At 49.8% G+C, this 27,615-nt stretch overlaps 1 protein-coding gene across 1 annotated transcript in view; it reads right to left on the minus strand.

Annotated features, from left to right (window-relative positions):
- Nucleotides 1-26,097, minus strand: part of Gli2 (GLI family zinc finger 2) — a 224,076-nt gene extending 197,979 nt beyond the window's left edge. Inside the window, exon 1 of the mRNA XM_076941028.1 lies at nt 25,196-26,097. The gene's annotated coding sequence lies outside the window, so the exon portion shown is untranslated. The remainder of the gene's footprint in view (nt 1-25,195) is intronic.
- Nucleotides 26,098-27,615: the final 1,518 nt, after the last annotated feature.

The following is a 27,615-nucleotide window of genomic DNA, read 5'->3' on the forward strand; positions in this document are numbered from 1 at the left end:
TGAAGACTCGGTCCCCAGTTGGCAGCTGTTGGGGAGGATTAGGTATGGTTTCCCTAGAGGAAGTATGTTTCTAGAAACAGGCTTTGAGGTTTCTGGAGACTTGTACTATTTCAAGTGTGCTCTCTCTCCCTCCTCCCTCCTCTTCTTCCTCTCCCTCCTCTCCCTCCTGTTTATGGCTCAAGATGTAAGCTCTTAGCTGTCTCAGCCACCATGCCTTCACTCCGCCATCACGGACTCTAACCCTCTGAAACCGTAAGCCCACTTAAATACTTTCTTTTAGAAGTAGACTTCATTATGGTGCTTTATCACAGCGATAAAAAGGTGACTAACAGATGCTGTGAGCACCAGGATGGGATGGACACCTGCAACCAAGAGGTCTGTGAAGAATAAGGTCTATCTGACCCCTGACTCTAGGGGCAGGAAGCCTGAGTAAGCTTGCCAGCAAGCTTCTGTTGGAGGTATCACATGGTAAGGAGAGCCCTTCTTTCTTTTTTGAAGCAAGGTTTCTCTGTGTAGTTCTGGGTGTCCTAAAACTCCATATGCAGACCTGGCTGGCCTTGAACTCACAGAAATCTGCCTGCCTCTGCCTCTCAAGTGCTGGAATTAAAGTCCTACACTACCACACCCGGCATTGGAGCTTTTCTTACTAACACACTAACGAAGGACAGAAATTTAGCTCAATCTGTGGAGTGTTTGCCTGGAATGTCCAAGGCCTGGGTTTGATCCCCAGCACAGTAAATACCAGGTGCCTATGTTCATACCTAGATAGTAGCCCTCAAGAGGTAGAGAGAGGCGGGAGGATCAGAAGTTCAAGGTTATTCTTAGCTACACAGTAAGTTTGAAACCAGCCTGGGCCACAAGAGTGCTTATCTTGAAAGACAACACAGAAGCCAGCAAGATTGCACAGCAGACAAAGGCATACCACACTGAACCTGATAACCCGAGTTTAATCCCCCAACCTACATGGTAGAAGGAAAAACTGACTCCTGCAAGGTGTCCTTTGACCTCCTTAGGCATGCCAGGGCACGCCCGTGCTTGGTGTCACACACACACCAATAAATAAATAGAGAAAGAAAGAAAGAAAGAAAGAAAGAAAGAAAGAAAGAAAGAAAGAAAGAAAGGAAGGAAAGAAAGAGAGAGAAAGAGAGAAAAAGAAAGAGAGAAAGAAAGAAAGAATTCCTAAAAGCTGTCAGTTCCTTTAAAAAGCAAGTAAAAGGGTCACAGAGATCACTCAGTGATAAAGAACACTGGCTTGTCTTTCCAAGGATGACAAGGGATCCAAGTGGAATTCCCAGTACTCACACGGTGGTTCACATAGCCATCTAAAACTCCCTCATGGCCTCCTCGGGCACCAGGGATGCTGGTATATACAGACATATACACAAACAAAACATTTGTACACATAAAATATTTTTTATTTTAAAAAAGTAAAATATAAAAAATAGATTTAAGCTAGTACTCTGTGACCTACCAACATTAGCAAAATTATTTAGAACATTTGTGTCAAAAGGAGGATACCCCACCCTGTCTTGAAAAACAAACAAACAAACAAACAAAAGCACACCTCCCCACTCAGGATGTCCTGGGAAGCAAAAGCTGGGTCCCCTTCATTAGGACAACTGAAGCTAACTCATACTTCCAAAGTTCTGGAAGCTTCCCCTGAGGCCCTTGGGTCAGTGGTCTGAGGATCTCTGAGTACACCAAAGCCCAAGGTCACTTAGGAGCTGAATCCATCCATGTCCCTTTATGCACCCAACATCTGCAGTGGAGGCCATATTCCCTAGAGCTCTAAGAACAGCAGGTATGGACAGGTAATAATACAAGAAAAACCAGAGGTTCTACGGGTGTGAAAATCCCGGAGACATCAAGCCATTAGAATGGCACTTGTGTAAAACCGTTCTTAGAATGATCCTCCCAGAGCTATGCATTCATCGATTAGGAACAGAAGGATAATGCAGGAAAAGCCCTAACAGTCAGAGAGCCTGGGAAAGTAAAGCCAGACCCCTTGAGGACAAAACCTACTCCCGATATAGAATCTGATCCCCCAACTTGGAGGGGCTTGGAGGGGCTGGGAAAAGCTTCCATGGGTAAAGGTCTTACAGCACAAGCATGCTGACCTGCATTAGATTACATGGTAGAAGGAAAAGCTGACTCCACAAGTGGGTGTCTGACCTCCACCACCATGCTGTGTCTCTCACATGCCTGCGTACATACATACACAGGGGCAAACAAAATAAGAGGTGAAGCCCCTCACCTGAGGTTGCCATCTGACCTCCATGAATAATTCACGCCATATGCATGTTCATGTACACACACACACACACACACACACACACACACACACACACACACACGGCCTGGGGCCTCATGGGCCTCAGCCCAGCTTGCTTTTCACAGCACCACCCTGAAGCCACGTTACTGACATGGGAAACTTAGGTCCACTCTTTAGCATAGTGTCCCCAGAGCCCACTGAATTTCTTGGGGGGACAATGTAGTGCAAGCCTCACAGCTGACATGACAGAGTAAGTCATACTGTCTCACTCTGACAAGAAGGTCATACCTAGACAAAGTCTCTCTACCTGCTGTGGTGGAAGGCTGACCCACAGCCCAAGGTGCCTTGGGGCACTCCCAGAGCCAAAGATCCCAACCTGGGCACTTGGCCATGACCATCACTAAAGACCTTGCCCTGTAGAACAAGCATGCCAGGACCTACAAATCATCATCCTTTTCCCATTTCAAGATTTCTCTATCTACAGCACCGTTGTTCAAGGCCTTCATGTGGCCCATTTACTCATCCATCCATCCATCCATCCATCCATCCATCCACTCACTCACTCATTCACTCACTCATTCACTCATTAAAATCTGAGACTGGCTGATGTACACCAATGAGTCTTTCTGGCAAACACAACACACACATATAGATGTGGGACCCCACAAGTCAGTCAACGCAATGATAATCTATCTCACTAAAGGTGGTACCAGGTCATTGCTAGAAGGATGAAGAGTTACACCTTCAGGCATAGCATGCCAGGTCCCAGAACCTGCAGTTCCCTCCTGGAATGCCTCAATCCCCCTGTCTTACCAAACATTAATTTTGTCCTCATTGCCCTGCCCAGTCCCTGTATAAGAGCCATCTTCCCTGTATAAGAATTGTGTCAGAGCCAAGAGTCCTCGGGGTGTCTCTTCAGTATCATTAAAGGTGAAAAGCCACCAAAGACCCATTTCACAGGCTGTCCTTTAATGGACAGGGTACTGGGCACATGGACATTGGAGATAAGTCTAAATTAGCCATGGTACCTGCACCGTCTCCATGGGAAAGCCTGTCTACCTCAGGATAACTCTTGGGTCATTTCCTAGAGCCCTAGCCCTTAAAAAATCCATCCTCCCACTGAAGGCTCTGAGGTCTTGTTCAAGCATGCACTCTTAATTCAGCCAAAGTCTGGTTCTCACGGGTGCTCCAGAGTGTTTATTGACTGAATGACGGTGAACCGATGGAAGGGTGGATGGTTCAGATGAGATGGACAGACAGGATAGACAGATGGGCAGGTGGGAAGATGAACGAACAGACGAACAAAGAGGCAGAGGGAAGGAAGAAAGGAGAGGGGGAAGAAGAGCGAGCATGGAAAACGGACAGACGAATGGATGCACAAGTAGGTAGGAGGGCAGACAGACGTATGACGTATGGATGGATGCATAAAAGAATGAATTCATGAAAGAATGCATGGAAAAGGAGGGACAGGGCATGGCTGCACAGAAGCAAGAGGAAAAGCCCAACAAGTGTAAAGAAGGCACAGGACGTAGGTACCACCTTCCCACAGTAACCGCAAGGTGTGGCCCAGGCCAGCCTTTACCCCTCCTCCTTTCCTCCTTGCCCTGTGCAGGGCAGACCTGTCTCCACAGCCTATCCACCACCCAGCAGAATTGCACAAGAGGGCATCCAGGGTCAGACGACCTTCCCGGGACAGCCTGCGCTGGGGAAAGCATGCCTAACAGACAGGAATGAAGAGGCAGAGTGCCAGCAGCAAGTTTTGTTTTGGTTTTTGCAAGAAGGAAGACACAGAACTTCGGGAAGAAGGAGAAAATCAAAAGAGATGGTGTTTAGGAAGGAATAATAGGTCGACCATGGGGGTCCAGAAACAGTAACTGGGGTGCTGGGCAGACAGAAGGTGCTCTGTGGCTGGTCTGCCTGAGAGGGGCTCAAAGGAGACTAGTACCCAAAGAGCTCAGATAACGATATGAAATAAAAAATTTAAAAAATAAGTCTCATGTAGCCCAGGCTGGCCTCAACTTCTCAATGTAGCCATAGACAACCTTGGATTCCCGTTCCTCCTGCATCTATCATCCTGCTGGGGTTACAGGTGTGCCCCACCACTCACGGGTGTTCAGTTCGGGGGATGGAATCCAGAGTTTCATTCGTATTTCCAGCGACATCATCAGGTGACAATTAAAATGTTGCCACCCCACCTTCATCACCCTGTAACTAGACCTTCATACACAAGTAAGGGAAAACTCTTAAAACACAGCCTCAGGAAATCAGAGATGACTGGATCTCCAGACAAACCCTCAAAAACACTGAGATGCCCAGTGGAGGCCTCAGATATGTCAGAGCCCATTTACTGCACTCTCAGAGCTGGCACCCAAGGACTCAAATCCCAGAGTAAGCAAGTCTCTAAGGAGTTCTAAGGTTGGGACAGGTTCTAGGACCAGGTGGCATGTCCCTCTCATAGGACAGAGACAACAAAGACCTTGCCCAAGGTCACACAGCTAGCCCATTTCACTTGCAACAGGTGCTGCCTGCCCTAAGTACCAGAGCAGGGGCCAGCACTGGCTCATCAGGCACAGCCCATTGCTCACGGAGACCTTCTAACTACAGAAGCCTCTGATTAAAGTCCCTGGTACATGCAATGCTTTTCTGGGTCTCTAACTGGGGACCTAGGCTGGATTGTAAGGCTCTGGGCTGTCCTTATGATCACGTGCCCCCCCCCCCCCCACACACACAGCCAGCCAGCTGCTCCTACAAGCAGAGAGAAAGCTACCTGCTCTATGTAGTAAGACACCGAGAAAATCATGCAATATTAGACACAGGCAGGTCCAGGGAGATGGCTCAGTGGGTACCTGTGCTTGTTACCAGCATGAGGACCTAAGTGAGTTCCCAGAATCTATCAAAACAAGCAGGTTTGCCCATAACCCAAGTGTGTGGGGGCGGGGTGCCAGGAGTCCAGATGGATTGCTGGGACTTGCTTGTTCCAGATTCAGTGAGAGACTGTCTCAAAGGAATAAGGCTGAGAGTGATAGCACAGGACATCTGATGTTCTCCTCACCTACCCAGAGAGCACAGCAACCACACACATACATGTGCACATGCGCACGCACACCTCTCACTCATATGCATGCATATACAGTCATCCCTTAGGATAGGCCCGGAGAAGCCCAACAGTCAGAAACTCTGGGAATAAAAGTAAAACCAGAAGACCCCTTGATGACAAAACCTACTCCCAATATAGAGCCTGCCCCCAACTTTACATAGAGGGGCTTGGAGGGGCTAGAAGAGGCGTCAGTGGATAAAGGCCTTACAGCACAAGCATGCATCAGGATTCCCAGGTAAAGTAGCCTGCATCTGTAATCTCTGTGCTCCTAGAGAGGTGGAGGTGGAAACAGGAGAATGCCCAGAAGCCCACAGGCTAACTAGACTACATGGCAGAAGGAAAAACTGACAAGTGTGCTTCCGACCTCTAGAGACACGTGGTGTCACTCCCATGCCTGAGCACATACACACTCAGGGGCAAACAAGAGCGTGTTTCAAAGCAGGAGGCCAAGCCCCTCGCCTGAACACATCTTGTACCCACGAATCTGTGCACACCACACACACACACTCACACGTGCGCATACACACACGCGCATGCAGGCTCACACACACAGTTAAGCAGACTAGTGCTGGCTCAGTCGCCGTCCTCTTCTTGCCTCTCCTTCTCTCTGGGAGAGGAGGGAAGGCCAGCTGGCCTTCAGCCTTGGGTCAGCCTGTACATCTTTGGACAAATCACCACTACATTTCCCTTCCAGCCAACCAGAGCTGTGGAGATGCAAGTCCCTAGATGCGCTGACCCTCGTTCTGGATCTCTGAGTTTCCGGCTCCGAGCCTGGCATTTGGACAGTGGGCTCCCCTGGGCCCACCCACAGCTCTCTCTTCAGGCCACAGAGAGAAAAAGGCAGCTCTCCCAGCCTGTGGGTGATTTACAACCTCCTCAGCCACCCATCCCAAGGCCACAGGCTGAGCAGATATTTTCCATCACTACAGCTGAATTCAGACATTCCAGAGAGCCCTGCTTCCTCTCTCCTGAGCTTATAGGCAGGCTAGGGGCTCAGGCACAACATCTGTGCCTAGGCCCCAGCTCTGTCACAGGGAAGGGAGAGACAAAGCCCAGGGTCTTGCAGCCAGGCCTGAGAGGCCCAGTCAGGGGGAGCAAGCCAGGCCTCCCAGCCAGCACCATTCACACCAGGCCCTTCCCACTTCCGCTTTCCCCTTTCTCCCCATGACAACATCTTGAACCAGTGCCTTCTCTGGCAAGCCCAAGCACTCTGGGGTTTTGTAGTTCTGACGAGGCTCCCACGCTCAGCTGTGCACACAGCCCTTGGACAAGCTGCTGAGGTTGCCTGCGGTACTCGGGGCAAAACACAAAGCTCCAGCCCACACATGTTCTCTGAGGCCTCTGCTTCGGGGACAGAGGTAAGGTGTCCCTGGCCCTCCCAGCTGTAAGCTCCTCACATCCACAGACAGGCTCAGGGGTGAGGACCACAGGACCGTGGAATACTTTCCACTGTTTAAAATTGGAACAGCCCTCCTCGTGAGAAAAAATGCAAATTAAATGTCCCACTACTGGCTGAGATGGAATAACAGGGACCAGATTTAGGCTCCTACCCGAAACCACCAAAAAACCAGACAAAACATTTAAAGCATGCCAGGCAGTGAAGGGAGGTGAGCCCTACCAGGCCCAGCTTACTGTCTGGAGAGTTTCCAGTTCCAGTGCAGGCCAAGCACATCCGTAGATCCCTGGGTGGAAGAGACAATGTTAAGCGCCTGAAGAGTCCAAAGGGGGGCAGAGTTTGCATGACAACTTCAGAGAGGGGAGATTCGAACTGGTGACAGTGACCTCACACGGGAGACGTGAGGGTCCTGAGACCCTGTAGAATATACTCAGCTAGGTTCTGTTCTTCACAGAGTACCGAGAAGGAAGCAGTCAGAAGGCTATCAGAGAACAGCACTTGGTGCTCCTATAAAGCCAGGTGCTCTGACCCACCAGCCAGGCCTCAGAGCTCAGAAGAATCAATACCAGTAAGCCGCCCCCACCCCCATCCCATCCAACAAAACTTCCAAGATTAAACTTTTGAGCTGGAGGTACAGCTAGCTTGCCTCACACTAGGGAAGCCCTGGATTCAATCCCCAGCACTACATAAATCAGGCATGGTGACTCACTCGTCATCCCAGCACTGGGCAGGGATCACACGTTAAAGGTTATCCTCGGCTAAGTTCAAGATCAGCCTGTGCTACAACAGACCCTGTTCTCCCTGTACCCCTACAAAAAGATTAACTCTTCCCCCCAGCAAATTAACCACATCTCAGAGAAAATATAAGAAAACTTTCAGGAAAACAAAATCATTAACCAATTAACCACATAAAATTACAGTATTAAGAATATCAAGATTCCCAGGCATGTGCTCCCCACCGTAAGAAAGCAGGAGAATGTAATCTATACCGAATAAAGAAATCCGTAAACCAGCCCTGAGCCAGAGAAGACACAGCTGTTAACGTGAGCTGACAAGAACACAGAGCTGTTCTAACTGTAAACCACATGTTCCAGAACTTAAGAGGCGACTCAGGAGACATGCAAAGACCCGTCAAACTTTCAGAGCTAGACCGGGTGTGACCAGTGCTGGATTTGAACACTTGGGGATGGCAAGGGCTTTTGCCCATCTACCATGAAAGAGAAAAAATGAATTAGAAATGAAAAGAGTATATGTGGAGCAATCTCCAACACGCGTGTAACTGAGTCCCCAGCACAGCAGGAGGGTAGAAGGAAGAAATACTAGGGAGAATAACTGTCATTTTGCACACACACACACCCCAAATTGGTTTAAAAACTAAAAACATGGAAAATCTTCAAAGCAGCCAGGGTCTGGAGAGATGGCTCAGCAGGTAAAGGCACTTGTCAGCATGGCGGATATCCTGAGTTTGATCACAGAGACACACAGGCAGAAGAGAACTGGCCTCTCTGTGCATGCCATGGCAAGCATGTACTCACATGCGTACATACAAAATAAACCAATGTAAAGTTCTAAAAAAGCAACTGGAGTGATGAACACTAAGGAGACAACGGAGGTAGCTCAACAGAGGTAGACCATGCACGAGGCCCTGGGTCTCCAGCCAAAGGCCACTGTCTGCTTCATACTGAGTTTGAGGCCAGCCTGGGCTACATGAGACTTTGTGTGCTGACTAGTTTTATGTCATATTGACACAACCTAGAGTCGTTTTGGAAGAAAGAGCCTTAATTGAGAAAGTGTTACAAACAGATTGGCCTGTGGGCAAGTCCATTAGACATTTTCTTGTTTAGTGATTGATGTGGAAAGATCTAGCCCATTGTGGGTGGGGACATCCCTAGGCTGGTGGTCCTGGCTTCCAAGCCAGTAAACAGCACTCCTCCACGACCTCTAAGAAGGCACACAGCATTCTGGTGTGGGTGCAGGCATGGTAAGGGCTGCTCCAGTAGCTGCCAAGATAACTTCTAGCAGAAATTGAGCTCTGAGGTCCCGGGAAGGCAGGAAGTGTGCTGTGTACCTGCAGCACAAGCTCTTGAGGGTGAGGATTGTGCTTAACTGTAGCTTAAGCAAGCCACTGGTGTGATACAGCTGCCAGGTGCCCCAGGCCTACTCAGGCTGTCTTTAAATAATAATCACCAAGATTTACAAGTTGACTATGCACCGGGCACTCACACGTTTTAACTCTCTCATTCCCCTATGAGATGGAGCCACAGTCATCCCTGTTTGTTCATTTTGTTTGAGAAAGGCTAAGACATGCTCTCTCTCATGTAGCCCAAGCTGACCTCAAACTCCTACATAGCTGAGGAAAATGCTAAACAAACAAACAAACAAACAGTACTAATGGTTCTTCTGTGGGCCAGGCATGATGGCACATGCCTTTAGTCCCAGCACCAGGGACATAGACACAAGTGCATCTCTTTGAGTTTGAGGCCAGACTGGTTTACATATCAAGTTTCAGGCAGCCAGAACTACATAATAAAGAGACTCTGTCTCACCACCAACAAAAAGCTCCCTTTGTGTGGGGAGGGGGGATGTGAGGTATATGAGTATGGGGTGTGTGCATGTGACCATGCCCAGCTTTTGGGGTACTGGGGATTTGAACTCAGGTCCTCATACTTGCAAGTGATCTCCCCAGCTTGATCTCAAACGTCTGATCCTCCTGCCTCCGCCTCCAAGTGTGGGGGTTACAGGTGTCCACCACCTCCACTGGCTTATGTGGAGGTAGGAACTGAACCTAGGGCTTTCTGCATGATAAGCAAGCATTCTACCAACTAAGTGACAATCCCAGCCCTCCAGGTAGCCTCATTTTGCTTTATAATCTGTCTCCAGTCCTGCTCTGAGCCTCACCCACCCACAGTGGCATGTCCCAGCTGAAGCACCCAGTCCTATCTGGACAATCCCTTTTGGTGAAGTCACTGGACAAGAGGACACACATAGACTTGACCATGTGGTAGCCTAGCCTATCAGGGAGAGGCAGGAGAAGCTCAAAGGAAATGCTTATAGCCTCTCTTCAGAGAGCCAGTGACCACAGCAGGGACAAGTGGGTGGGCTTCCTCTTGGAGCAAGCAGTAAAGGAAGCAGACCAACCGTGACCACAGAACCACATTCTGGATTGCTGGAATCTTCTCAGCCCAGATCAAGCTGTGTCCTTCTACAGGTTTCATGCCTCCACTCTCTTGTCCTCCAGCCCCACCTCTTCTCCAGAAGAATATGGCAGAGCTGAACCCCAGAGCAGGAGGGAGTTATGCACTGACATTTTATGTATTGGAACTTGAGCGAAGCCAGCAACACCACAAAGACCCAGTGGCATGTGTAAAGTCCACAGGCTCACAACCAGGCACCAGCAGGCATGCCACACTCAGCCTAGGTCCAGCCAGATCTCCAAGGCGACTTCCATCCTGGAAGTGCTTAGCACCCAAGGCGTGACACCTTCCATCAGGTAAGGTCAAGGTAAAATGAGAATCAATGAGAACAACCTTTTCTAATCACAGAGAATTGTAAATTCCAGGCATCGGATGTGACAGCTTATAGGGTGACAGAGATGGGCTGGTGAGGAGGCACATCAGGTAAAGGTGCTGGCACCAAGCCTGACGATCTGAGTTAGATTCCTAGAAACCACCTGGAGACAGGAGAGCACCAACTTCTGAAAGCTGTCTCCTCACCTTCATGTGTCATTGCATAGGTGTTCCTACACACGGATACACAACAAAGTAAATACATGTGGCAGAGAGAGAGAGAGAGAGAGAGAGAGAGAGAGAGAGAGCGAGCATGCAGAAATGAGTTGCTCTATGAAATAAGCCACAAGAGGATCAAGGAGGGACAGCGGCCTACCTGGGATCCAGTAAGTAGTAGGTAAAGTACAAACCCAGACTCCAACTCTGGTTACTTCTGCCCATCACAAAGGAATCCAAACAGCTGCCTTCCATCCAATACCAATTATGTGTGGGGCCCAACAAACTGTACCACATGCGAGATGATGTAAAAATACAACACTAAAAATCAGTCATTAGTCATAGCTGCTCGCTCTCCCAGATCAAGAAAGCCAAGTTGGATTCTGCCTGGTTGGCTTGGATTTCTTAAGACAAACACCAAAGGAAATGTATAACCATTTCCCTCAAAAAATATTCTCTCCTTCATATGCACACATGCATACACACACATCCCCAAACATCACTCATCAAACACTAAGTACAAAAATACAGATTATAAAAAAACAATTATTAATGAGTGCTATTAAGTAAGAGAACCTCAGAGAGGCTCAAAAGCCTGGGGCTACAACAGGAAGGACTCCACAGAAGTGACTGTTGGTGTCATCAGTGGGAGAGAGGGCACACCGAGCATAAACACAAAAGGCCTAGACTCCCTGTCATCAAAAGTGAATGACTAAGGAATGGAGGCAGAATGAAAGGATGGGTAAACAAGCAACAGGTAGATAACGGAGAGGATGGCGGGTGGATGACAGAAGGCTGGATGGAGAATGGAATTACGGGTGGGTGGATGGATGGATGGATGAATGGATGGCTAGATGGGTGGGTGGATGAATGAATGGGTAGATGGATAAATGAATGGATGGATGGGTGGATGGAGAATGGAATGACGGGTGAATGGATGGATGGATGGATGGATGGATGGATGGATGGATGGATGGGTGGATGGGTGGGTGGATGGGTGGATGGATGGATGAATGGATGGATGGATGGATGGAGAATGGAATGACGGGTGGATGGATGGGTGGGTGGGTGGATGGATGGGTAGAAGTGTAGATGGATAGATGGATGAGTGGAAGTGTGGATGGATATATGGATAGATATATGGATGGATGGATGGATGGATGGATGGATGGATGGATGGATGGGCGGGCGGGCGGGCGGGCGGGCAGATGGGTAGAAGGGCAGATGAACGAGCAGTGGATGGATACATAGAGGGTAAGTGGAAGATGAGCATGTGGAAGAAGAAACATGGGGGAGGAGTGGATGATGGAGGGAGAATAAAAGGACAGATGGGTGGACAGTGGACACATGCAAGAATAGATAAAGGCTATCTAGTCGAGGTGGACAATGGGAGGATGAGTGGGTGGGAGGAGCAGAGGATGACTGCCAGGATGGACAGATGAACGGATGATGTGCACATGGCTACCACTGCCCTTAAATCACCAAAGCCATTCTAAAGAACCAATTTCACCCCATACTCAGCAGCCATTCCCTCCAACAGGTCCAACACATTATCACAAGAGGAGCTTTCCCCAGAAAGGAGGTAGCCCCTGCCCACCTCCACAGCCCCACCTACACACAGGATACGGCACACACATCTGCTAGGAATTCCCTCTCCTCTACAGGTGTATAGGACCGACCTAGAAGAAAATGGGGAAAGCAAAGCACGTCAAGGCTGGGACTGTTCGCACAGCTGGCAATGTGCTTCCGTACCACGCACAGAAGCCTGGGCTTGAACCCCAGCACCACATCAACCTGGAAGGGCAGTGCACCCTTGGAACCACAGCACTCTGAAGATGTAGGCCAGCCTGGGCTACAGGAGATGCTGCCTCTAAATAAATAAAACAAACCCTCCACCCCAAACTCTATCAGCCCAAACTCAAAGTAGGAAGAATAAAAAGGTCACGTGGAGGTTAATCTGAGTGTGTCACGTATCAAGCCAGATGTGCTGACACATGCTTTTCATGCCAGCACTCAGGAGGCAGAAGCAGGTAGATCTAAGTGAGTTTGAGGCCAGCCTGGTCTACAGGGTAAATTCCAGGACAGCCAGGGCTTCGCAGAGAAACCCTGTTTCGAAGACAAAACAATTATCATGCATGAATCTGGCCAGGGATCTAGTCTTGGAGATTTGCAGGACATCACCTAAGTATCACATGTTTGCACACATCTTTAATGTCATGTGCGTCACAAGCTGCAGATTCCCCCCCCCCCACACACACACACACACAAGCCCCAGAGGCTATTTCCTGCTCGGCTTCTGTTCCTGAGAGTTGTTCTGCCCAGGCTATCCTTGCTCTCTTCCACTCTGCTGGACCGCCCCAGGTTGGTGCTCTGAGGAAGGACGCCTTCCCCGACTGCTCAGCACTGATACTGAATTAGGTAAAGGAGCAATCGACAGCCAGGCACAACAGCATATACGCATCAACTCAGCACATGGACAGCAGAGGCAAGGGAATCTCTACCAGCTCAAGGTCAATCTGATCTATACAGTGGGTTCAGGGCAGCTAGGGCTACCCAGTGAGATGGTAAGAACACAGACAAACAAACACCGTAAAGATAAGGCTGCGGGTAAGATGGCTCAGTGGGGAAAGATGCTTGTCCACTACCCTGACTGACTTGAATTTCATCCTATGGACCGACATGGTATGAGGAGAGAACCAGCTCCTGTAAGCTAGCCTCTGATCTCAACATCACTCCAAGGCATGAGTACATACACATTATGCATGTATCCATCCATCCATCCATCCATCCATCCATAGTAGTTTGGGCCGATGACAAAGGCCCAAACTCTGCTGACCCAGAACTCACTTTCCCTGCCTAAGAGCTCCCAGGGACCACCCATCCCAAACCTGTTATGTTCTAGGGACCTTGCCAGCCCCCAGCCAGGAAAACAACCCCATTCAGCTTCCCTGGAACAACAACAGTTCAGGGGCTCCCTACTGAGCAAAGTCTCCATGCAGTCACCTTTCACAGTGACCCTAGCTAGACTGGGATCTCAGCTTCTAGCTGCCAAACCAGGCTAGCAAGGGATGCCTATGGTGCTGAAGTTTAATCAGCACCAGGCACCTAACAGATGTTCCAGTATCAGCTGATTGACTGATGAATTACACAGGGAACTCCTTTGATGGCATAGGCCAAACCATTTCAAACACAGGACACAGAAAAGACACGGCTTACAGGTGAGGACGGAGTACGTAAAAAGCTGTACCTGCTGTCACACTCCATACTAGGGACCCCTAGATACCTACCTCTCAGCAGCATCTTGGATGTCAGTCGGCAGGGACACCCATGGCAGGCTTTGCTGGTGACCATCACCCATACTGGTTCCCCATTAGTGGCACTTTGACACTGGGACATTTAGGCCGGATAGCCACTTGTCATGGTCTCTACCCACTTGATACTATCAGCCTTGCCTGCTGTGCCAAAATGCCTCCTGACACATGTCCAGCCCTCTGACTGTTGTTTTGAGTGGACCATTCAGGCTTTGCCTCGGATCTTTAGTTCACATCAAATATGTAAGTGGAGAAGATAAATGGGTGGAGGGAGGGTAGATGGACGGAGACACATGTATACAAACCTCTGCCCTTTTTGTTGTTGTTTTAAGGCAGGGTCTCACGTAGCCCAGGCTTTTTTCTCTGGAGAAAAGGATGACCTTAAATTCTTGTTCCTCCTGCCTCCATCTCCTTGCCTCCTTTACAAATCTACCCTTGGGGGAGTCTAAGTGAAGCATAACCAGTCCATAAATGCATTCAGGTGAGAATCCAGCTCTCAGACTCTCTGGACTCTCCTGATGGCCACTCTCTGACCAAGGATGAGGACTGGCCTGTACATCACAAATTCAGCCTATCAAATAGTTTCTCCTTGGGTTGAGGAGGTAACTCTGGCAACAAAGCACTCACTTTGTAAGTATGAGGACCTGAATTCCATCTCCAGATCCCACGTAAATATCTGGGTGTGGAGAAAGCAAGACAGCTCATTAGGAAAGGCCTTGTGGCCAAGCCTGCCTAACTAAGCTTGGTTCCTGAGACACACTCCCCCCCTCCACACGCCCCAATGGTGGAAGGAGAGAACTTACTTCCACAAGTTGCCCTCTGACCTTCACATCCTTACAGTGGCATTTATGGCACCCCACCCCCTGACACACACACACAATAAATAGATAAATGTAATTAAAATAAAACTTAAAGCAAGGTATGGTAGTGCACGCTTACAATCCCAGTGCAGAGGAAATGAGTAGGGCGGGTCCTTGGGATTTCCTGGCCAGTCTAGCATACTTGAAAAGCTGCAGGCTAGAGAGGGAGCCCATCTCAAAAAAGAAAATTGGACAGTATCTGAGAGAAGCAGCTGAGACTAACCTCAGGAACACACATCTGCATGCACACAGCCTAATGGTATGTATCAGAGGACCGAAGGCTACCCCACATGGGCAGACCCTCAGGTATTTAAAAGCCTATGATGGTCAGTCTTTAGCTATCAGTTTGACACACATATAATCACTTGGAGAGAAAATCTTAGTTGAGGAATTGTGTAGATTAAGGTGGCCTGTGGGCATGTCTGTTAGGAATTGTTTTGATTGTCACTTGATGTAAGTAAGAGGATGAAGCCCACTGTGGGTGGCACCATTCCTTAGGTAGGACCTCTTTAACTGGGTAAGAAATGAGTAAACAAGCACCTTCCACGAATTTATGTCTCTCAGCTCCTGACAGTAATGTCACATGACAAACTGTTTCACGTTCCCTGCTTCTCAACCTCCCCACAGTAATGAGCTGGAATCAAAATTATAAACCAAAGTAGATAGACCTTTTTTCCTGAGGCAACTTTCATTGGAACATTTGCAGCAATGGAAATAAAGTTATGAGAATGCCCTGTATCAGGACTGCAGTGCCCGATAAGGCCACCATTCTGAGGATGCTAACCCCGGTGGACTGTGCTGAGTAACAGACTGATCTTCCAGTCTTGTCTTTATCCCTCAAGCTCTAGAGATCATTTCTTTGCACTATCTTGGTCCAGAAACAACTCAATTCTCACTTAGTCTGCTTGCCCATTACACCCAGTCTAGCAAGAGTAGACAGAGCAGGTGAAAGTCTTCCAATCTGCTGGTAATGGAGTCCTGGACTGACATGAACCTAAGGGCCATCGTAATCTTAAATAAATGAGTGAATGACAATAACCAGGAATAAAGCCCTAGTTGGTAGAATGCTAAGCATACCCAAATCCCCGGTTCCTTCTCTGGCACTGCATGAATCAGGTAAGGCCGCACACACCTATAATTCTCAGCACTTGGAAGATAACACTGGGGCATCAGACAAGTCAAGGTTATCTTAGCTATGTATTTAGTTTGAGGACAGCCTGAGATATGAGACCCTGTCTTAAAACAAGAAGTTGGATCTCCCATCATCCACCCTGATAACGGCGCCCACTGCAGCAAGCTATTCATGCAGTGGGTTCTCCCTGGGGCCTGAGAATCTGCATAGTTAATGGGCTTCCCACTTGAACCTCACCCGAGTGGCCCAGGAGCCCTAGTTGGAGACAATCTATGAAGATCAGCCTCAGCTCTGCTGCTAATCACTCATTTTGTGAGGTGTGTATGTGTGTGTGTTGTATGTACAAGCTCATGTAAGTACACATTGCACATGTATGTGGAAGGCCAGAGCTCAATGGCAAGTGACTTCCTCAATTTTATTTATTGTTTTTTTTATTATTGCTATATGTCTGTCTGTCTGTCTGTCTGTCTGTCTGTCTCTCTCTCTCTCTCTCTCTCTCTCTCTCTCTCTCTGTGTGTGTGTGTGTATGCGTGTGTACTAAGTATGTGCATGTGGGCAAGAATGCAGAGGGCAGCTTTCAGGAGTCAGTCCCCTCTTCCACCCCGTGGGTCTCTGGATCAAGCTCAGACCATCAGGAGTGGCAGCAGGCACTTTTACCCACTGAGCCATCACCGCCACCTTATTTTTTGAAACATGGAGCTCATCAACTTGGCAAGTCTGACTGGCCACAAAGCTCCAAGTCTCTGCCTCCCCAGAGCTGAGATCACAGACACACATTGTCAAGTCTGGCTTTTATGTGGGTACTGGGGTTTCATGCTCAAGTCCTCCTGTTGCAACTGAGCCATGTCCCCAGCTCCACTTCTATCTCGTGTATCTTAAGACCAGAAAACAATCCCGTTCACAGAGAGCTGGCACGTACAGCTTTACTGATATAAACAGATTTCCGCATAAATATACAGATCACACGTCTCTCCTCACATTTACCAGTACAAAGAGCCCGCGAACAGACTCTATTGCGAGTGTAACCTACTATATTATGTCTATTACACACTTCATCTTCTCTAGACAAACATCCACCTCACTTCCTCCCCTCCCCTCCACTCCTGATCTGCATACCTAAGAGACCTTGGCGGATCTGCCAACTTCTTCTCTTCCAGCATAAACAAGGTATGGCATGCATACCTTGCTCCCGACCCTCATCAGAGCTGTCCCCTCTCCTTGATCTCTGGAAGACAAGGAGGGACAGCCCTAAATATTCTGCCGCTGCATGGACACACACTATGCATCACAAAGGCACGGCCCAGGGCTGTCTGCGGAGGTGTCTGAGTGATGGGCCTTCAACCTGTCATTGAGTGTTTGCGACCTCAATTTTTTTTTTTTTTTTGAAAAGTCAAAATGCTGCCTTCATCTTTAAAGATCCAAGACATATTTATGTGTCAGCCCTTCCTAAACTGCCTTCAGCTTTCAGGGCCATCACTGACCAAGTGGCCATCAGGGTACCCATGACCACTCTACCCCTTTGGCCAGTCATTGTACCTTGGTGCAGTGGTTCTCAACCTGTGGGTCTCGACCCGTTTGAGGGTCAATAGACCTTTTCCCCAGGGGGTGTCACATATCAGATATTCTGCATATCAGATGTTTACAGTCCGTAACAATAGCAAAATTACTTATGAAGTAGTAATAAAATAATCATGGTTGGGGTTGAAGAACTGTATCAAAGGGTTATAGCATCAGGAAGGTTGAGAACACTGAATTCTGAAGCTGCCTAGCAAGAGCTATCAATGATAAGCAGGCAGAGTCAAATCCCTTGCCAAAGACCCCAGAGGTTCCCAGACATCGGTTACCCCATCACCACCCTGTCTCCCTCTGATCCTGGATCCTGAACCTACTGCCCAGGATATGTTGGCTACTGGGGAGAACAGGCTGCAGCCGCCAACACCTTCCCCCTTCACGATATGATGGTTTAACATCGATTTTTCCACAAGATTTAAAATCACCCTAGAGACAAGCCTCTGGACATGTCACTGAGGTATTTTCTACATTAGGGTAACTGAGGTAGGAAAGCCCATCCTAAACACGGGTGATATCACTTCCATGGGGTGGCGTTCTAGAGTGAAGAGAAACATCACAGGCTTAGTACCAGGACACACTGCTCTCTGCTTCCTACATGTAGGTGCCACGTGCTGAGTCGCCACACACCGCTGGTCACCGTAACTTCTCTGCCTTGATGGACTGTGGACCAAACAGACCCTCCTTCCCTCAGTTGCTTATACTTGGGTGGAAGCAATGGGGAACCAACCGCACATGCGCACAGTCACCAAGCAGTAGTGAGGCTTGGTCGCCTTCTCTTCCTGGGAACCGCACTTGCACACAGTCACCAAGCAGTAGTGCGGCTTGGTCGAGTTCTCTTCCTGAGAGTAACACAAACAGTTGGACCTGACCTCTCTACCAAGTCCATCCACCTACCACTTTTATCTCTGCCTCCGCTTGTCCCCAAGGAAAACGTCCTGTGTAAGGAAAGAAATTCCATGACGTGCCTGGGTGGTCTGCAGGCCCAGGTTTCCACACCATGGTCACCTCAGAATCGAGTACTTAACTATCAGTTCTTCAGCTTGAAGTGAGAGTCCGAAGAGGCATCAGAACCCACGCCACAATCCCTGCACCCTCTGCCCAGATTCTCCATAGCCACACTCAAATTACACCAGTGTGTTTCTGTGTCTTCCCCCAGACCACATCGGGTCTATCCCTGGCTCCTTCGGCCATCAATTGGTCAAGTACAGAATCTCAAAAATAAATAAATAAATAAATAAATAAATAAATAAATAAATGTAACAAGTTAAGGCCATCGTCTGTCTCTCCAGTCCTCTATCTCTGCCTACGTTGCAAACACTTGCATACTAATCTCCCCAACTTCAGTTTAAAATATGGACCTTTTTTTTTTTTTAAAAACTCCCAACATAATGAATAAGCCTAAATATTAGAAATTGAAATTATTAAGTAAATCATTCCACCTGCAAAGCTTCGATTTGCATACTATTAATTCATGATGCCATCTAAAACAAACTCATCACATTCTGTATATTAGAAGCTGATTTATGTAAGACTTGAAAAAAAAAAAAATCCCGAGCTCAAATTTATGCTGACATGATGTACACACTCAATGGAGAAAGATTTTTCTTTCCTCCTTTCTACCATTTTTTGGTGTGTGTGTGTGTGTGTGTGTGTGTGTGTGTGTGTGTGTGTGTGTAAATCATCCGAGCAACTGCAATCTAGCAAGAAGGGAAAGGATCTGAGGAATGGACTGGCATGTAGTAAGATGAATAATGCAACTGCCTCCTGTGTGTGTGTGTGGCAGGCTCGAGGCGGGCTTAGCGCGCGCGCACACGCGCACACACACACACACACACACACACACACACTCCAGTTATTAATGTCAAGTATGCCAAAGATACGCTGGGAAATCATTACCATTCATCGCCACTAACCGCCATTAAACTTCAATCAATTCAACTTAGCACAAGTGTACTTGAGCAGCCCTTACAGTTTCTTATAAATGAGGCTCCAAAGTCGGCCTGACTTATTTCATTGTCCAAGGCACAAAGAGAGGGCGCTAAGCAGGGGCTGAAAGGGGCCTTTGGGGGGGGGGGGGGGCAGCACGATGTTCTTTTAAACATTCTGTCCTAAGTGTTCAAAGATCTTTTTCTGCAAGCTGAGAGGTCAGGGCGAATGGGCATGGCCCGAGAAGCACCGGTTCCTTCCCAGCTTTGGGGCCATGCGAGCTACACTTTGCAGATGTCTTAAGGAAAGTTTCAAACACCACTTAAAGTTTAGCAACCGGATCTCGGTCTCCTCTCCCTCTCTCCCTCATCAAAGGCTCCGGTTCTCTTAACTTGAGCATCTGCGGGAGGCATGAGGAAGGAGAGCCAGGGGCAAAGAAGTTGGGGACACGGTGTCCGCCCCGGGCTCAGGTGAGCACTGTATCCCAGGCGGGTGCCACGACTTGGCCCTCTGGCCTTCTTCCTACCCGGCCACGAGCAGGGTCCCTGGCGGCTCCCGCCACCCGCCGCAACAATGTGGCCATTGTTCGCGCGTGCGGAGCGGGCAGGCGCGCAGGTGGGAGGCCGCGGGCGCTCGGGCACGGAATGTTCCCCGGACGGGGCGCGCTCGGCGCCGCCCGGACACGCGGCCTGCGCAGCCCCACCGGGACGGCAGAGCCTCGGAGGGGAGGGGAGAGGCGGGGCGGGATGGGGTGGGGGCAGACGGGCGGGGGTGGAGCGGAGGAGGGAGAGACAAAGAGGAGCAGGAGAGGAAAGGAGGGATGAAGAGGGTACAGGAAGGGAGGGACAGAGGAGGAGAAGAAAGTGGAGGCAGGAAGAAAAGGAACGATGGGGAAAAGAAAGGAGAGGAAGTTGAGAAGGAAGGGGAGAAAAGGACAGAAGAGACTGAAGGGAGGGAGGGGAGAAAAACCGGAAAGAAAGAGTAAGTGAGACACACAGCAGCCCAGAGGTATGAGAGCCGAGTCAGACGAGGAAAGAGCAAGAGTTCACCCTCATACAGAAAAAGGACTCCAAGCCCCGCCAAGTCAGCAGCCTTAATCACACCCGGGGCTTTGCCTAATTACAGGGTAAAAGCCCGGTCTAGAGGTAGGGAGACACTTAACTGTGTCCCAGGGAAAGCTGAGGGCAGGGACAGGCGGTGAGTGAGGCTGTGTCTCCTCCACCCATGCCAACCCCTCAGAGCCCGGATCCTGGAGGAAAAGGCTGGGGGCTGCAGCAAGACTGGCCACCAGCCTCTGGGAGCTGTGTTTCACGTTCCCTTGGGTGGGAATCCAGTTTGTACTGGGGCCACCCTCTGGCCTTCTTGAGTTCCCTCACTGGAGGATTGGGACCCCCTGCACCCAAAGAGGTGATTCAATCCTAGTCCCCTGCTAATGAATTAAACAGTTCTCTTTATTTCATTTGCTGGTTTGGTGTTCATTAAATTTTCCACAGATCTGCAGAGACAAAAGCAGTCAATAAACGCGGACAAAAGTGGCCGCATCAAAAAGGGCAGAGAATTGGAAAAAAGGCAAGATAAAAGTGATATCTGATCCCAGATCCGCAAGCAGCAAAGGAGCAGGGGCTGCTGGAAGAATCTCAATGGGCCATCACCCTCCTCAGCCTGCCTCCCGTTACTACCAACTCCTCAGTCCAGACAATAGCCAAAGCACTAAAAGTGGTTTTCTTATGCTAATGTTGAAACCCTGCACTCAGTTAAAACACACTTTCCAGAAACCTGTCTTTAAAAAAAATACACATGTGAAACACACACCAAAAAAAAAAAAAACAAAAAAAGGAAAAAAAAAAAAAAAAAAAACCCAACCCCGTTAATTCGTTCTATTTAAACCCAAGTCTCAAAAAAAGAAGAAAAAAATTAACGGGTACTGTCTGGTCACATCTTAAGAGAGTTACTTCCCAGGACATGCATGTTATGTAATAAGCCAGAAGGGAAAACCTAAGTAGAAACATGACTTCTACAGTAGTTGGAAGAATTCAAGACAATCTCACCAAGAGAGAGGTCATCTCCCTGTGTTCTCCCAGGATTTAAAATTTGTATGTATTTTAAAAGTGACACTTTTGTCACCCTCAAAAATCTAAAAACAATGACCAAGTCTTTTCCTTCAGATTTGAAATGTGATTAGTACTGAACATGGCGGTGCACTTACTTGAAAGACGTGGAACTGCAGAGAAGCTGGCCTTCTTTACCCTAGGGTCCTATCTCAGAGGACAGCCAAAGCTGCTGACCTCACTCCATACCTGCTATTAGCCAACAATTTCAAAATACTCATTCCCTCCCCACCAAGTTCGTTTAAAAAGGAGAGCAAGCTGGACACTAAATATCTGGGTAGTCTGGAGGTCACCCCGACCACGATTCTGCCTTCCTGATGATGTTCTAGAATCTGAGAACACAGTCTTTAGCTGACATTCTTCACATGTCCAAGCCTCTGGTGCTTAGTGATGAAAAGAAGAAAGGAGGGAGCTGCTTCCCTGGGGTTCCCTTTCAAAGGGCCCGGCCCAGCAGCTGCAGCTGTCCACAGTGAGGTCCACCTGGCCTTGTGCCCCCCCCCCATGTACCAGTTAACAGAAACTGTACAGGTAGAACTCCCACCCGAGACCCCCAGCCTAAAGTTGAGGGGTAAGCAGCCCCACCTTGTTCCCTGCGGTTTGCACCAGCAAAGGCCAGCTGCACCCACAAGGTTTTAGGACTCTTTTTTTTTTTTCCTGAGCTTTAACAAGCCAGCTGGGAGTGAGGGGTCACAGCAGCATTCACACTGCATACAACAACCTCATGGTCTCATTTAAAGGGAACTGCTAGTGTCTGGGCACTGAGGTTTTCTGGGAGGGGAATGCTGAGGGAAGAAGGGTACTTAGTGTAGGCAAATATCCAATTTTGTCTGCCTGCTTGCAGACTGTCCCGGATTCACTAATCCAGCCCCAGGGGCTGCACTGTGTACAGGGCTCTTGTAGAAGTACAAAAACGAGTGAAGTATTTGTGTATTTTTCAGGCTACAATGCAAACAAGCCAGCTACAGGACACAGCCTCTGAGACCCCCACAGCAGCTAGGAAACGAGCTTGTGTCCAGCAACCACACACACACACACACACACACACACACACACACACACACACTTACAATTAAACAACTCAAAAGCACAGCCCCTCTCATCGCTCGGTGCTCAATGCTCTCCCAAGCCTGCGAGGCCCGGGGGAACACCTTGAGCAAGTGAAGCATCATGGCTAACTCCATACATACTTTAAGGTGGTTCTCCTTCCAGGCCTGGCTTGAGTTTGGGAGGAGACCTTAGTGAGTCCGAATTCTGTGCATATTCCCAGCATGTCAGCCCCTACCTAAGCACAGACACAGATTCATCATCTCAGTCCCAACTAGTTCACGCATGAGTCCAACTCTGGGTAGAAAGATGTTGGCTCCTCATCAGCCTCACTCCCAGACAAAACAGAGGCAAGCGTGGATCCCCTACGGGGTTCACTACTACACAGAACCTTCTGTGTGACTCTAAGTCCCCTGGAAATCAGGGAACACCTCCTGACATTTAGGGGCATCCTAAGTCTTCCTAAATATAATTAATGTTAAAATTCATCAGATGAGCCTTCCACGAAGCAGGCATCATCTGAGTAGAAACTGTATCTGGAAGAGGTCATTTCTGACTCTTGGAACCCTCTAGAGGGAAGCAGCAAGTGGGAGAAAGGGAAAGCAAGATGTAGAGACCCTGAAAGTGAAGCCTTTCGCAGGAGGGGTCTGCGTGGCTTAGATTAGACGTTCTGGGATTAGTGCCCCAGGATAGAACCGAAGCTGGGAGAAGGAAGAGCCTCAAAACTCAAAGCAAGCAAGCATTCAGAATGGGGGATTCAGAATTGGGGAGACCAATCCAGGTAGGAACACAATGTATTCCCTCCCCCATTCCAGACCGACTGAGCTCTTGAAGGGGCTAGACCCCCAGACACACGGAAGCCTACTCAAAAAGGGAAACTGCAGCCAAGGTGAGGAAATGGGCGGGGAAGGGGGCTCGAAGGAGAGGTGGCTAGAACAAACAGATAACATCAGGGAGACTTGTGACAAGCCCGCCCATTCCGCCCGCTATCCCCCCCGTGCTGTATATTTTGGATTTCACAGTTTATTTACTTTTCTTTTTTGGCACCGAGCCCCCGGAGCATGCCAATACAATATTTGTTTAAACACTATTTTATGCCGCTTGCGAGGGAAACGTTTACTTTCAAATTCTCCAACATCCCCCAGAGCCTCGTCTGCAAACAGCATATGAGCGTTTTACAACTGTTCCCTTTATCTGAAGCTGTGGGGATTAAACCTTCACACGCCCAGCGAGGGTGGAGGGGCTAGGGGCCCAGGACATTGTGCGGCCACCAGCCACTGAACAGCAAGATGAAGGATGCCCCAACTGGGAAACAGAGAGGTACAGAAGCCATCCCCTCCCAGCCTCTAAAGGACAAGACTACCAAGAGAAATCTCTCCTAACACCCCCCCCCCCCAACTGGGATCAGCTCTGAGAACCACAGGACAATTACACAAAAGAGAGAGCCTGGAAGGAGAGGCGCCCTGGGGGATCCCCACAAACTTCTTGCGTCTCTGTGGCCAGGTCACTCGAGGTGAAGCGCAAGGGCTCCATCCTTAGCGTCCTCAAGCTCTAAAAGTCAGGTTTCCTAGGAAATGAGAGCAATTGCTGCCGGGCTGAAAAGAAGCCCAGTTGGTGGACTTCCAGCTCCCAGCGCGGCGGGAGCCCTCTCGAACTCACTCAAGCACACGGTCCCTCCCCCCAACCCCCAATCCCGGAGGAAAAAAAAACGCTCCCCTCTCTCTAAACCCTTAATAGGATTGGCGCCCAACTCTGTCCGCGCCGCTCCTCATCCATCACACACAGATCAAGTTGCAGTAGTGGATTTTTCAAATTCCTCAGCAAATATACTTGTTGAGAGATTGCTTGGGGGGGGTGTTAAGTGGGGGCTAGGATGAAAGTGAGGAGTGGGGGGAACCGATTTCTCGGCGAAGGATTACGTGTCGATCCATTCGGGAAGTCAAGGGGATCTGGAGACCTAGGGTAAGAGAGAGAGGTAAGGAAGCCAGAGCCGAGGTCCAGAGACTGGCGGCGGGGGGGGGGGGGGGGGGGGGGAAGGGGCAACAGGGTTCAATGAGAGGGAAAGAAAGAGAGAGGAAGAAAGAAAAGACTGGGCTCCGAGACGCGGACTCGCAGCGCAGAGAAGTGGAGTTGCAAGTTTTCAAGTGGCCGGCGGCTGCAGCACGCCGCACAGTCCCACAGGCGCGCTCCCAGCTGCACATCTAAGGGAGCTTCGGCGCACCCAGCCCCCACGTTGCCCCCAAACAGTTCCAGGCTCCGAGTGGTGCCATCGGTCAAAGACCAGCCTACCGGAGCAATCCAAGAACAAGAAACACTTCCCCTCAAGTGGAAGGCAGCGGTAATAAAATCGACCCCGGCCACGAGTTCTGATCTCCAAGATCCTCCTTAAGCCCTGCCTCTGTGGGACCAGAGCAATAATCAGAGTTGCTCTCTCTGCCCCCCGCCCCCAAATCAGTGTCACGATCTCGATTCCGGTAACCGGCCGAGAGACACTCCGAAGACCGCACAGCACAGCATCTCATCCGAAGCTGGCCAGGCTAGTAAGTGCTTCACCACTAGAGTAAGAGGAGGAAAAGAGAGAGAGAGAGAGAGAGAGAGAGAGAGAGAGAGAGAGAGAGAGAGAGAGAGAGAGAGAGAGAGAGAGAGAGAGAGAGAAAAGAAAAGGAAGAAGAAAGAAGAAGAAAAGAAAAGAAAAGAAAAGAAAAGAAAAGAAAAGAAAAGAAAAAGGGGGGTGGGGAGGCCAATGCAACTTTACCGAGGAGACAAAAGTTTGCCTCTAGCACGCAGGTGGCCTCTCGGGCGCCGGGCAGTGGTTGCAGGGCCCCATCCTAACTTGGCTGGAGTGGGGCTGCTGAGTGCCTGGGCTCGGGCCGCCGGGGCGGGGATGACCAGGCAGAGGAGGGGACCAAGGAGGGCGGGGGACCCCGGCAGTCTCTAAGGATACTAGGCCAGCAGCTCCGGGCGGCTGCGATGCAACGCACGGCCGGCGCTCCTTCCTCTGGCTCCTCCTCGCCTTCCTCCGCGTCCTCCGTAGCCGCGGCCGCCTCCCGCTCCTCCTCGAAGTCTCATTGATGAGAGGAGTTTGAAAAAAAGTCCGCGGAGCCGTGCTGCCTCGGCTGGCGAACGCCGGCACTCCTGCAATCCATCAGCGTCTCCGGGATGGCGCAGCGCCCCCGCGCGCTGAGCTTGGGCACACCCGGATCCTCGCGTCCTTAGCCTGCCTGCCCCCGCCGCGTGCGCCCCCGCCTCGGAGGATGGGGGGGTGGTGGCTGTGGGGGACACCACCCTGGAAGGGGATAACTAGGGGGGCGAACACAGACTCTCCTCTACCTCAGCTTCAGCAAGGAAAGCACTCCTCCTGGAACGTTCCAGTTGGGGACCAAAGAACCCTGGGAGTTAGGGACTGGGGGCGGGGATGACGACCCAGACTCCACTCTGGAGAAGAGGAGCTGGGAATATCGCAGATTCTTCCAACCCAGTTAGGAGGAAATAAAGCACCCCTACCGGAAAGTTCCAGCTACGGGAGCACACGCCAGTCTCACTTTTTCTAAGGCGCCGGGGTGGGGGGTTGCTAACTCAAGTCAGATGAGCTCGGAGCTCGGGCGCTGCGACTGCTGGTTTCAATATGTGAACTCCCCCTTTCCTCCCAACCCCCTCAGCTCTCTGCCGGTTGTTTCCAAAACTCCCGGATCCTCCGTGCGCCGTAGCAGAAGGAAGACACGTGGGATGGGAAGGAAGACTGGATTCACGCGGGCCCTCCTCGCCCGGGCAACTAAGTGCAGGTGCCCGGGATCCCAGGTACCACTCTCCACAGCTCGCTCACGCCGCCATCTGAGAGCATACCGGCGACGAGTGACGCCAGCCTTAGGCTTGCTGCATATGTTTTGTAGTGAGGGGGTTTTGCTTTATTTTTTCGGAGACTCCACTGAAGCTGCTGCAGCCAGATGGAAGTAATCAGAACTCAACAACAGAGGGAGAAGGAAGAATTAGGCTCACTGAAGTTGCAGGCCAAAGTATAGCTGGGGCTGTGCATGAAAGCATTTGCTTACGTAGCCCTGGGCCTTCAGAACTGTCCACTCCAAGAACTGTCCACTCCAAGAAGCAAGCAGGCAACTAATGGCCTTGCCCTCCCAAGCCATAGGACTCAGCCTCCTCTTCTGGGCTCTGCTCCTAGAAAGCTGCCTGCGGGACTTCTTTATATTTCTGCCTAAAGTTTGTGTAAACCGGTGTGTTCTGGTTCCTTTATATTATTTAACCTGTCATAAGGTCTCCTTCCCCTTTTAAAGGTGGGATGACTGATGCCTGAGGAAACGGCAGAACCTGACCACTGTAATCTAAGGTTGGTACAGTTAAATAGCTGTGTCGTGTCATGTTGAGGATGCTGGTCTCCATAGCCTCTCTTTCCAGCCCCTCCTTCTGTCTAAAATGCAAGGGAACCAAGACTCCAGAGCAATTCCTCCCTGCCGAGGAGATGGGTCCTTCTTCGCCCATTTTACTCACTGAGTGAATCCCTTTTGGTGGACTGCACAATTTACACCTTGGGCTCTCTCCTAACTTGATGTATTTTTTTCTGTAAGTCAGTGTCTACTTACTTTATGAAATAGGACCCAAGGCCATCCAAATGCTGTGCACTCTCTTCTTCCGCCGAGGTCCACATCCAAGCCCCTGAGTTTTACATTTAAAAGTTTTATTCCATGTATTTATTTTGTGGGTCAGGGTGTGAGGTGACAGTCCTCTGGCAGCAGTCAGAGGACAGGGCAGCTGTTTCTCTCCTTCCTTCATGTGGGCCCTGAGAACCCAACTCAGACGCAACAGCAAGCACCTTGGGCCTAGTCACCTGGCTGGCCTTGACTTTCACATTTAACAGAAGCGGGGTGCTGTGTCCCCTTTCTTCACTTCCTGTTACCTTCCTTCCTTCTCTTCCCCTCACATGAGAGAAGCAACAATTTCTTCTTGATCTAGAGTCAGGGTCGGGATGCAGAAAATACTACAAGATTCGGTGCCAACTTTGTTTTCCTCAAAGAAGGCTTTCCAGGTTGGGAGCCAAGGGGAGCAGGGGTGGGGAGGTGGCCCTGTGCTCAAATGTAAGACTTTCTGTCGGGGTGTGGTGGTAGGGTGTGACAGAGCTTTTCCTGGGGAGATGCAGCACGTGTTTACTTCTCCACGCCCCAGCCC

The sequence above is a fragment of the Arvicanthis niloticus genome, chromosome 10 (assembly GCF_011762505.2).
Source record: "Arvicanthis niloticus isolate mArvNil1 chromosome 10, mArvNil1.pat.X, whole genome shotgun sequence".
Classification (NCBI taxonomy): Eukaryota; Metazoa; Chordata; class Mammalia; order Rodentia; family Muridae; genus Arvicanthis; species Arvicanthis niloticus.